Below are 9475 nucleotides of genomic sequence, written 5' to 3' on the forward strand. Positions count from 1 at the left end.
ATCAACTCATGGACATTTCCTTAATCATTCATAATGTACACAATATTATGGAAGTCATTCTTGGTCATAGGGTAAAGCATACATTCATCACTTGGGTCACAATTAAGCTATAATGCATAATTTCTATTTTCTTAGGCATTTTCTCAAATATCTAAGATGCATGACTTAGGACATAGGCATGACCATCAAGTTAATACAATAAAACTCCATATTTCAACTCAATTTCACATGTTTCAGACTACATATTGCATAGGTTCATGAATAACACATAAAGATTCAAACTTGGGGATCATGCACCCATAATCATATGAACATGATAAACCCAATGAACATGATAAACCCACAACAAAATATTCATAATACAAGATTTAAAACTTGATTCTTGGGCTTCATGGATGAAAGAAATACATGAATGAACACTGTGCATTCCTTAGTTATTGATTCTATGAAGATTAACGGAGAGATTCTTGAATTTGAGTTTTGAAATTGAATCCCCAATTGAAAACCCTAGCTTGTTCATAGGAGAAACTTGAGAGAAGCACTATAATTAGGGTGAAATATGGCTGAATCACGTGTTATTGGGTTTATATAGGGTGAGAAATTAACCCTTTTAACCCTTGGAAGCATATTTCAATTTTGAGAAAATTTCCCAAACAAGACCCCTGGCGCGACGCAACACTATTGCGCCGTGTCTATGAAAAGTGGCAGGGAAATTTCATGGTGGCGCGATGCATAGCTATCACGTTGCCACTCTATTTGTGACCTGAAAGTTTTGTGCGACGCGCCACTAACGTGGAGCAACACTGGAAATTAAGAAGTACCATTTAAGCTGGCTCCGCAATGCGCTGATGGCTCAGGTGATACACTATCTCACGAAAAAATGCTCTAACTCTTCGCCTAGGTGCCGTATTTGGGGAATTTGTTATTGATGCAAATCTTATTGAATTTTCCACATGACAAAAAGTGAAAATCTTGAAAATACCACATGTGTAAAAGTGGATTCATCTTTTGAAGCAAGTTTCTAACATTTTTGGGACGATTTGAAGCTAGGTAAAAGTACAGGGTATTACAAGGCTCTCAAAGATGAAAAAAAAATCCCCAAATTTGCGATCTTGGGGCCTATTTATAGATCCCTTTGGCAAAGAGATGTGGTATTTCCGTGACAGCAAAGTCAAAAATTGTTTTTGACCCTTGAAACTCATTTGGAACCCAAATAACATGACCCAATACTGAAATTTAAGTGTAAACCCCATTTCAAATCCATTGGAATCATCAAAATTTTCACTCAAAGATCTTTTGAAAAAAAACTAGGGCCCACACCTATAGTTCCATTTTTGATAAAATTTGCCAAATAGTCAAAAATAAGTTTGGAAGCCTTGGGAGCTAAACCAATAAATCAATGTTACAAACATAATGGAGAAGTTAGATTTTCAATCAAAGGTCATTTCACTAAAGTTTTTTCTTGGTGGCCATTTGCAACCCACAAAGACTTCTAAATAGAGGATTGGTTCTAAAAACCAAACAAACTGCCAATGACCAAATCATCAATCCCAGCGAATCGTAAATGACTTGGGGAAGTAATGGAGAAGCTCAAATGACAAAAATAATCATAAATATGGAAAATTACCAAAAGATTCATTACATAATGTGCAATAAAATGTCTATAACTTTGATCTCCATTCATGAACCGATCAAGGTCTTGGCTGCGATGGGCATCCCAAAACATAAAGGCCCAAGAGACCCCTTAGCATATTCTATACATATATCAAAGTACGGAAGATATAATGATATTCAAGGGAAACTCATAATCAAACTATGTCAACAAGTTGTGTCAATAAAATCCTCAAAACTCATGTACGAAGCCTCTACTAAATTCTAACTATCTAGGGTATGATAAGGCCCTCGACTGAACCATAAACTGAAAGAAATCAATATATGAATTAATATCTTCCAAAAGATGGATGGCTCACTGTAATAACCCCTATTTTCCTAGTTTAATTTATCTCTTCGTACATGAGTAATCCTATATATATATTTTTAGCATACTAGGTGTTTTTTAGTTTAGAGCCTGCCATTGCATATAAAATTTAGCCTGCTTTCCAAAAATATAAAATTAGTCCAAATCCGATATCCGGGTGAAGAGTTATAACATTTTTATTAAAACAGTGTGCCACATAGTACTTCACCGCATCGCGCTAAGTTCTAAAATGGCAATTCTCATTTTCCAGTAAGCCATTGTGATACCACTACATCGCGGCAATGCCCAGTTTCCTAATTTTCACTTTCCAATGTTACTCTGCGATCAAGGCGCATCGTGCCAAGGGTTAAATTCGCATACAGTGGGGTACCGCGATTGTACCATGTTGCCTCAAGCTTCTAGTTCCCATTTCTTTATTTTCCAGTGAGTTGGCGTGATTTTACTGCACCGCCCCATCATGTCAATCAAAATTTTTAGCTTTCATGATTTTAATTTAGGGACTATTTGGTCAATTCTCAAAACCCATAATCAACTTAAACGTGCGATTGATGCAATTAATACCCTATTAGTTCATTATTTACTGACTTTTCTCAAGATTAAAAACATTCTCTCTCAAAAAGAGCAAAACCCTAGCTTTAAGAATCAAGGCTAATCCCCAAGAAATCCGTCAAGAACTAAAAGAATCCATAAAATTCAAGTTTGTTAGGTGTTCATTCATGGGTTCCTTTCACCAATGAAGTCCAAGAACCCTTTTGAACATATAGAATCTCAGATTTATGATCTCCATGCTTGAAATTGATTATGTTCATGTTCATGATAGTAATTGGGTTTGAACTCATGATTTAACTATGAATCTCATAAATTTAGGGTAGTTTGTGTGATGAATTATATGAATTTCATGCTAAACCCTTAAATTTGAAATTTAATATTGTATTTATGATGTCCATATGTTGACTATTATCATGTAAAATAATCCATACACCCCAAGTGTTTGCTAAAATACCTATGTAAAGTAAATAGTAGAATCATGACATGTCATTGTATGGTCCTATTCATGTGCAAGCTTATGTATATAAAGTGTTTGACAAAATGTCTAGATGAATACAGTGTTAACAAACAAGTGATATTATTATGCTTTCAAGATTATGTCATGTTTTATTTTCAATGCTATCGAGTCCTGGGTGTATTTAATACCTAAATATCTAGCTGTTACCTAGAGCCATAGTTAGTTACAGAGTGGTTCAGTAATGTCATAATCAGTAGTACTCAGTTAGTTACAGAACCCAGTGAACTCAGTAAGTTACAAAACACAGTAAAACTCGATATAATCAGTTCAGTGTTATTTAGTTGGGAGTAAGATTCAACATCGAGTGAACCCAAGGATGGGGGCTGACCTGTCAGTAGAGGGTGTGATCCTTAGAAGCAGTCCTTCCATTCTAGAATTATGTAGGTAGCATAGGTTGAGACATCAACCTACAAGTTGAGTTTTGATGAGGTGTTTTAACCTGCCATTTGAGGGTACCACCGTTCTCATTAGAGTACCTGCCATATGAGGGTGACTCTATAGCTTGTCTTTACTTGTGGCATGGTACTGAAACCCTTCCAACTAGGGTTACAGGTTAGACCCCAAATCTATTCAGAAAGGGGCATGTTGGTTAGATGATTACCTCCCACAGTTTCAGTTTCAATCTTAGTTTAGAACTCAGTTCAGTTCTACAGAAACAGGACTGTCAGACATAGTCAATTAGTATTAGTAACTCAGTTATCTATAATCTTAAATATCAGTTACTTAGTTATCAAAAATCAATACTTAACTTTAGTTAAACCTCAGATGCAGTATTCATGTATATGTACAGTATTGCATACTCAGTATTTACAGCAGTTTTAGTTATCCATGTACTGTCATATTCAGTTACTCTATATCATTCATTCAATTAATGTTCATGCATATGAACCCTTGTATTCATCCTTACCTCATCTAGCATACCAGTACATTCCACGTGCTGACTCATACTCTTACTTTGTGCTATGATATCTCATATCATAGGTTCGAAAGTTCAGTTTTTCGATCGCGCATAACAAATTCAGTTAGCAGCAATAGATTTAGTAGTGAGTCCTCTTCTATTGAGGTTATGCTTTTATTTCAGTTTTCAGTAGCTTCAGTCTTTCAGTAGTTGGAGTTAGTTGGTGGCATATCCCATCAACTCCATATTCAGATAGTTTATTTAGAGTCTTTTTAGACTAGACTATTCAGACAACATTAAGTTTTTTAGATGCTATTTTAGTATTATATTTATTAGTATTCAGATTGATGGACATTATGGCATTTCAACCTAATTTTTGGATTATTTTAGTAGTATTATTCAGTGCTGACAGTAGGTATCATCTCATGGGTTAGCTTGTGGTGTCTCAAGATCTTAAGCATCGTGTAGTGCCCAAAGTGCAGACTCGAGGCGTTACAAACTTGGTATAAGAGCCTAAGGTTCAATAGAGTCCTAGGGACGCTGAAAGCCACATCTAGTAGAGTCTTGTGCATGTGTGTGTAGTGCGTCACACTTATGGACAAAAGGATATAAGAGTTCTTAGGAAAAGTTTCCCTTCCTTCAGTATTCATGTTTTGTGACTAAGCATGAGCTCGTGTTAAACTCTTAGCCTAATTCATTTCTTCCTTTCATTTATAGAACATGCCTCCCAAAAGGAACTGCCTCTCACGAGGACTAACAGAATAAGAACTAAAAAATAGTCAGCACCTCAGCCCATTCTGGCAGATCCCCTTGACGAGTATGTCTTCCATGTAGAATTTAGAATTGCATTCTGTAATACTTTGTATTTTCATGCTCGAATTCTAACCATCGTTTATACGTGTCTAAGATCTAATCCAAATGATTTCCATGTGAATATAAGTTCATGATCATTATCATAGTCTATGAAGTGGTTTAGAGGTGAAAAATGTTCATAGCAATGACTTTGAACAAAGTTGAGCTAAGATCATTTGATTCGTCCAAAATTTGATATTCGATTCTACAAGGGTCTACTTTAAACATATATAATTTTTATATACATGGAATTTTTATATCAATACCCACCAAATTGTAGTTAATTGAATTATCGTTCCAATGATATGAATTTTGCTAAAATCTAATACCCGAGCAAAAAGTTATGGACACTTTTGTGACTAAGACAGTAACATTGCGTGATTAGCGTACGACACACGCTTTGTCGTACGCACCCAATTTCCAAGTTCTTTTTTCACATTTTAAGGGAAAAAAGGTCCTTTCCTTCACCCAAACTCATCCATAAAAGATAATTAAAGCCTTTTAGAATCATTATATGATCATATTCATCAAAATTTCTCTCATCCAAAACCCTAGGCTTCAACCTTCAACATCAAGAATCTCAAGATTTCACCATTAGTTTTCCAAATTAATTCAAGATTCAAGATTCTTAGATCAAGAACTTCAAGAATCATCCTTGAAGAGTACAAATAGATTCCCAAAAGCAAGTTGTTCATCTAAGATCATCAATTAATGTATGTGGAGTTTGAACAAGGATAAATCTTTCATCCTTGTGCTCAAAATTATATTTTTCAGCAAGTTTCTTATTATTTGAAATTAGGGTTCATATTCAATTACCCCTATTTGAATATTATGATTTTACAAGTGATTGAATGATGAATTACATGACTATTTTCATACATTTATGCATGCAATGAGAATTTCCAAATTTTTTCATTTGAGTTTAAGCATGATATTGAGATTCTTGATTTTATTATTTTGATATTGTTGAAGTATTTTCAAGAAGCATATTGAGTATGATATTTTTCTATGATATTACATGAGTATGTTTATATTTTCATGCTTATTTCTGAAATTTCTAGATTTTGAGTTGATTTATCAATAATTACATTATCAAGCATGAACCTTTTGGTGTTTTAACATAAATTTGAAACATGGGCTTTAAGCCCTAAGATTTAGTCTTGATATTTCAAGAAAATAATAATTTTAAGCCTCTTTGATGATTGTTTACCAAGTTTCAAGAAAGAAATTAAACATTTGATCCTAAGCTAAGATAAGGAATCCACATTATTCACATAGTTTGAGATTTCAAGAAGAGAAGAATAATTTGTCTTGATTATAAATTCCTATGCTATTTTAAGATGGATTTTCTAAAAGTTCTGAGAAATAAGTATGGGAGTAGTATTTAGCACCGAGTTAGGTATGATTCCAAGGTCTCATGCTCCAGAACTACGCGCCACCGTAGGTTTGTGAATTTTCCCATAGTGGGTTAAGATAGTGATCACTTAAGTTAAGGTTCTATTCCAATGGGAAGGGTAGAACATCTCTCCCTAACATGGGAAAGACATTGGACTCCATTTCAGCTCACATAGTTTATATCAGTTAGAAGAGCCTCCCTAAAGAAGTTCCTTCCTCTCCTTAAGATAAAAGTATATGTTTTGAAAGATATGGTTTTAAGATTCTTAATTTCCTAAGATAAAGTATTTTCCTTAAAGTTTTAAGCTTACAGCCTAATATCAAAGATCTACAGAAAAGCTTTTAGAAACTAAGTGTAAAGTCTTACAAATTTATTTCAGATTACGCTTTATAGAAAGATTATACTTACAGATTACAGATTTTTGATTTAAGAGAGAGTCCTTTCTACACTTAGACAGTATGATTTAAAGAGAAAATACAAGCATAGATTTTAGAACTAAATTTTGTGGCTCACGAGATTTATAAAGCATGTTTTGCTTTTTGTTGCTACATATCTTAGTATTTCAGATATTTCAGCTTATGTGAGTCACATACATTTAACATGCATTGTTTTATAGATGATGATTATGAGATATATTTTTATTTATGCCTTCACTCCATATACTCAGTACATCCTCAAAGTACTGATCCACATATATGTCTATGTACTACATTGTCTCATAATATAGGTACAAGTTTTAGTATGCACACTCAGACTCAGATAGTTGTAAATTTCAGCCAGCACGATGATGAGTCCACCTACTTCGGGGAATTCAGTTAGACTTACTTATATTCTTTAATTTCTTAATTATATGAATTGATTAGTGATAGTTGGGGTCGTGTCCTAGCTATCTATAGTCAGTATTAGTAGAGGCTTCATAGACAGTCAGTATAGTGGATGTATTCAGTTTCAGTTTTGTTTTGTATAAGTAGAGTTGTATTCATCTTAATGTAGCTTTTTATTGATCAAGTTCAAGAAAATATTTATTTTCTGTATTTTTCTTCAGATTTATTTGTGTTAATAATTTACAAATGAGTTATTCCAGTATAAGGGTTAGATTGGGATCACTTGTGGTCCTAAGCACCTTGTAACATCTCGGAATAGATTTTTAGGGCGTTACAAACTTGGTATCAGAGCACAAGGTTCAAGTGTCCTAGGTTGTTTGTGAAGCCATGTCTAGAAGAGTCTTGCGGAATGGTATGGAGAAATCTATACTTTCCTTCAAGAGGTTCGAGGCATTTAATAAAAGTTTTCTTTCTTTCCTACTCTAGATCGTCCAGTAAAGTTGTTCTCTTCAAATCTCCTGTCTATTTGTATGTTACCTTAAAATTCCTTACCTATGTATTATTCTTGAGATAACATAATTAGCAAGTTCCAGATCCTCCCCAGATAATGCCCTCAGATTTATTAGAAAAAATTTCAGAAGTCACACAAAGGGGATTGAGAGGAGCCCTCTAGTGTGTCATAAGTCCCTCAAGTTGAAAGTTTATGTCCTCATTATTATGAGTCATTCAGTTAAGATGGAGTAAGATATGTATCAGATTCCTCATTGGACTTTTAATACGGATAGTAATCATTAGAGGAGATAGTGTGAGTATAGATTGCTGAATAACATTTGTATTCATGAGATATTGAAACCTAGAGTGTTATGATTCATAAGTAGATGGAACCTTCTTATAATTGGAAGTGTGGTTTTAGAAGTGTAGTGACAAGAAGGGTGGAAAGGGTGATTTATTAAATATATGTATAGCTGAATTTTTTTTTTTTTGCATATGATTAAGTTAGTAATGAAGTGATATGTCCTTGTGTGTTAGTTTGGTGGAGGCTGAAGAAAGAGTTATTAGTTAAGGTGAATTGTTGTTTCTTGAAGTACGGAAGAGTTATTGATGTATTTGTTGTGTTAGAAAAATATAGGTTATTGATGAAAGTACTTAGTTGTTGGTTGTTGTTAATTTAGGCTTCCTTGAGGTTGCAAAAAACAGTTTAGTTGAAACTTATAGAGCTATGAAAGACCTTTAGGTGTATAGAAGGGTAAATTGTAATGATGTGTAGAAGGAGGATGTGTTAATGGATTGTAAATAATATAGGCTGTATGAGTATGATCGATTATTGTTGTTATGAGATTCTAGTGGGCTAGTGTTTCTTGATGTTTTATTTTATAGCTTCCAAGTGAGAATTATATGCAAGGTGGGTTGTAAAATCATGTTTAGCACTAGACATTAAGTTTGAACAGTGGATGGTCATCAAGGTGAATGTAATGATTTCTTGGTTAGTGGGGATAGTTTATGGAAGCAATCTAGTAGGCTTGAACAATGTATGCAAGAGCTTAAGTTTATTTATTCGCCATTTAGTATAATATTGCAGGTATGATGTAGAGGTGTACCCAAGGTGATATGGGGCTTCATTATTTTTGGAATTTATTAAGTGTTGTATTGTTAGTAGTACCCTTGAATTGATAAGTATGAATGAAGCTATATAGTATATGATGTTCTTGTCAGTTAGCTTATGGGTTATAGGTTGATGATGTACGGTATGCCGGTGTAAGTTTAGAGATGTGATATTAGTATACTACGATGGAAGAATTAGCAAAGAGTTTTACACTTTCAGGTGTAGTCTTTTGGGTTAAGTTCTATTATTTACGTGTATTGAAGGACCCCACAAGAAAATCTTCATCATATAAGTCATTTAAAGCATGCCAAGAGAGGTCTCATACTAAGAAAATTTTCAGCTAAGTGTTGAGACTTAGTCTTTCCTAAATCCCTCAAACTTCGAAGAATTTATTTAAGACCTTCCCGACCTTCGATATTTAATTTTTAAGTTGATTCATGATTAGGGGAGTCAATAGTACGTCCTAGGTGAGTTTTAGAATTTTTGGACCTCGTTTAGGGCATGTTTAGATGCCCAAACCAGTAGCATCATATGATTTGCGTGCGGCTGACACGAACCAAATGGCCATGAGTGGCATCCACACTAATCTTCCTGTAGGAGAACATCTAAACTGAATCATTACCCAAATACTTAGTCAATATTAGATGACATTATTATAAAATTCAACATAATAACAAATATGTAGGACTAATTATTATTAATGAGGAAGTCAAACAAACTACTTATAAAAATCCCCAAGACCCGAAAGTCATCGTACAAGAACTACTAACAAAGATCATATCTAAAGTGATATAAAAAAAAAGTAAATAAAGAATGCTTCAGTGCCCTAAAGATGGACAAGAACAAATAAGATGACCC

The sequence above is a fragment of the Capsicum annuum genome, unplaced genomic scaffold (assembly GCF_002878395.1).
Source record: "Capsicum annuum cultivar UCD-10X-F1 unplaced genomic scaffold, UCD10Xv1.1 ctg2082, whole genome shotgun sequence".
NCBI classification, from domain to species: domain Eukaryota; kingdom Viridiplantae; phylum Streptophyta; class Magnoliopsida; order Solanales; family Solanaceae; genus Capsicum; species Capsicum annuum.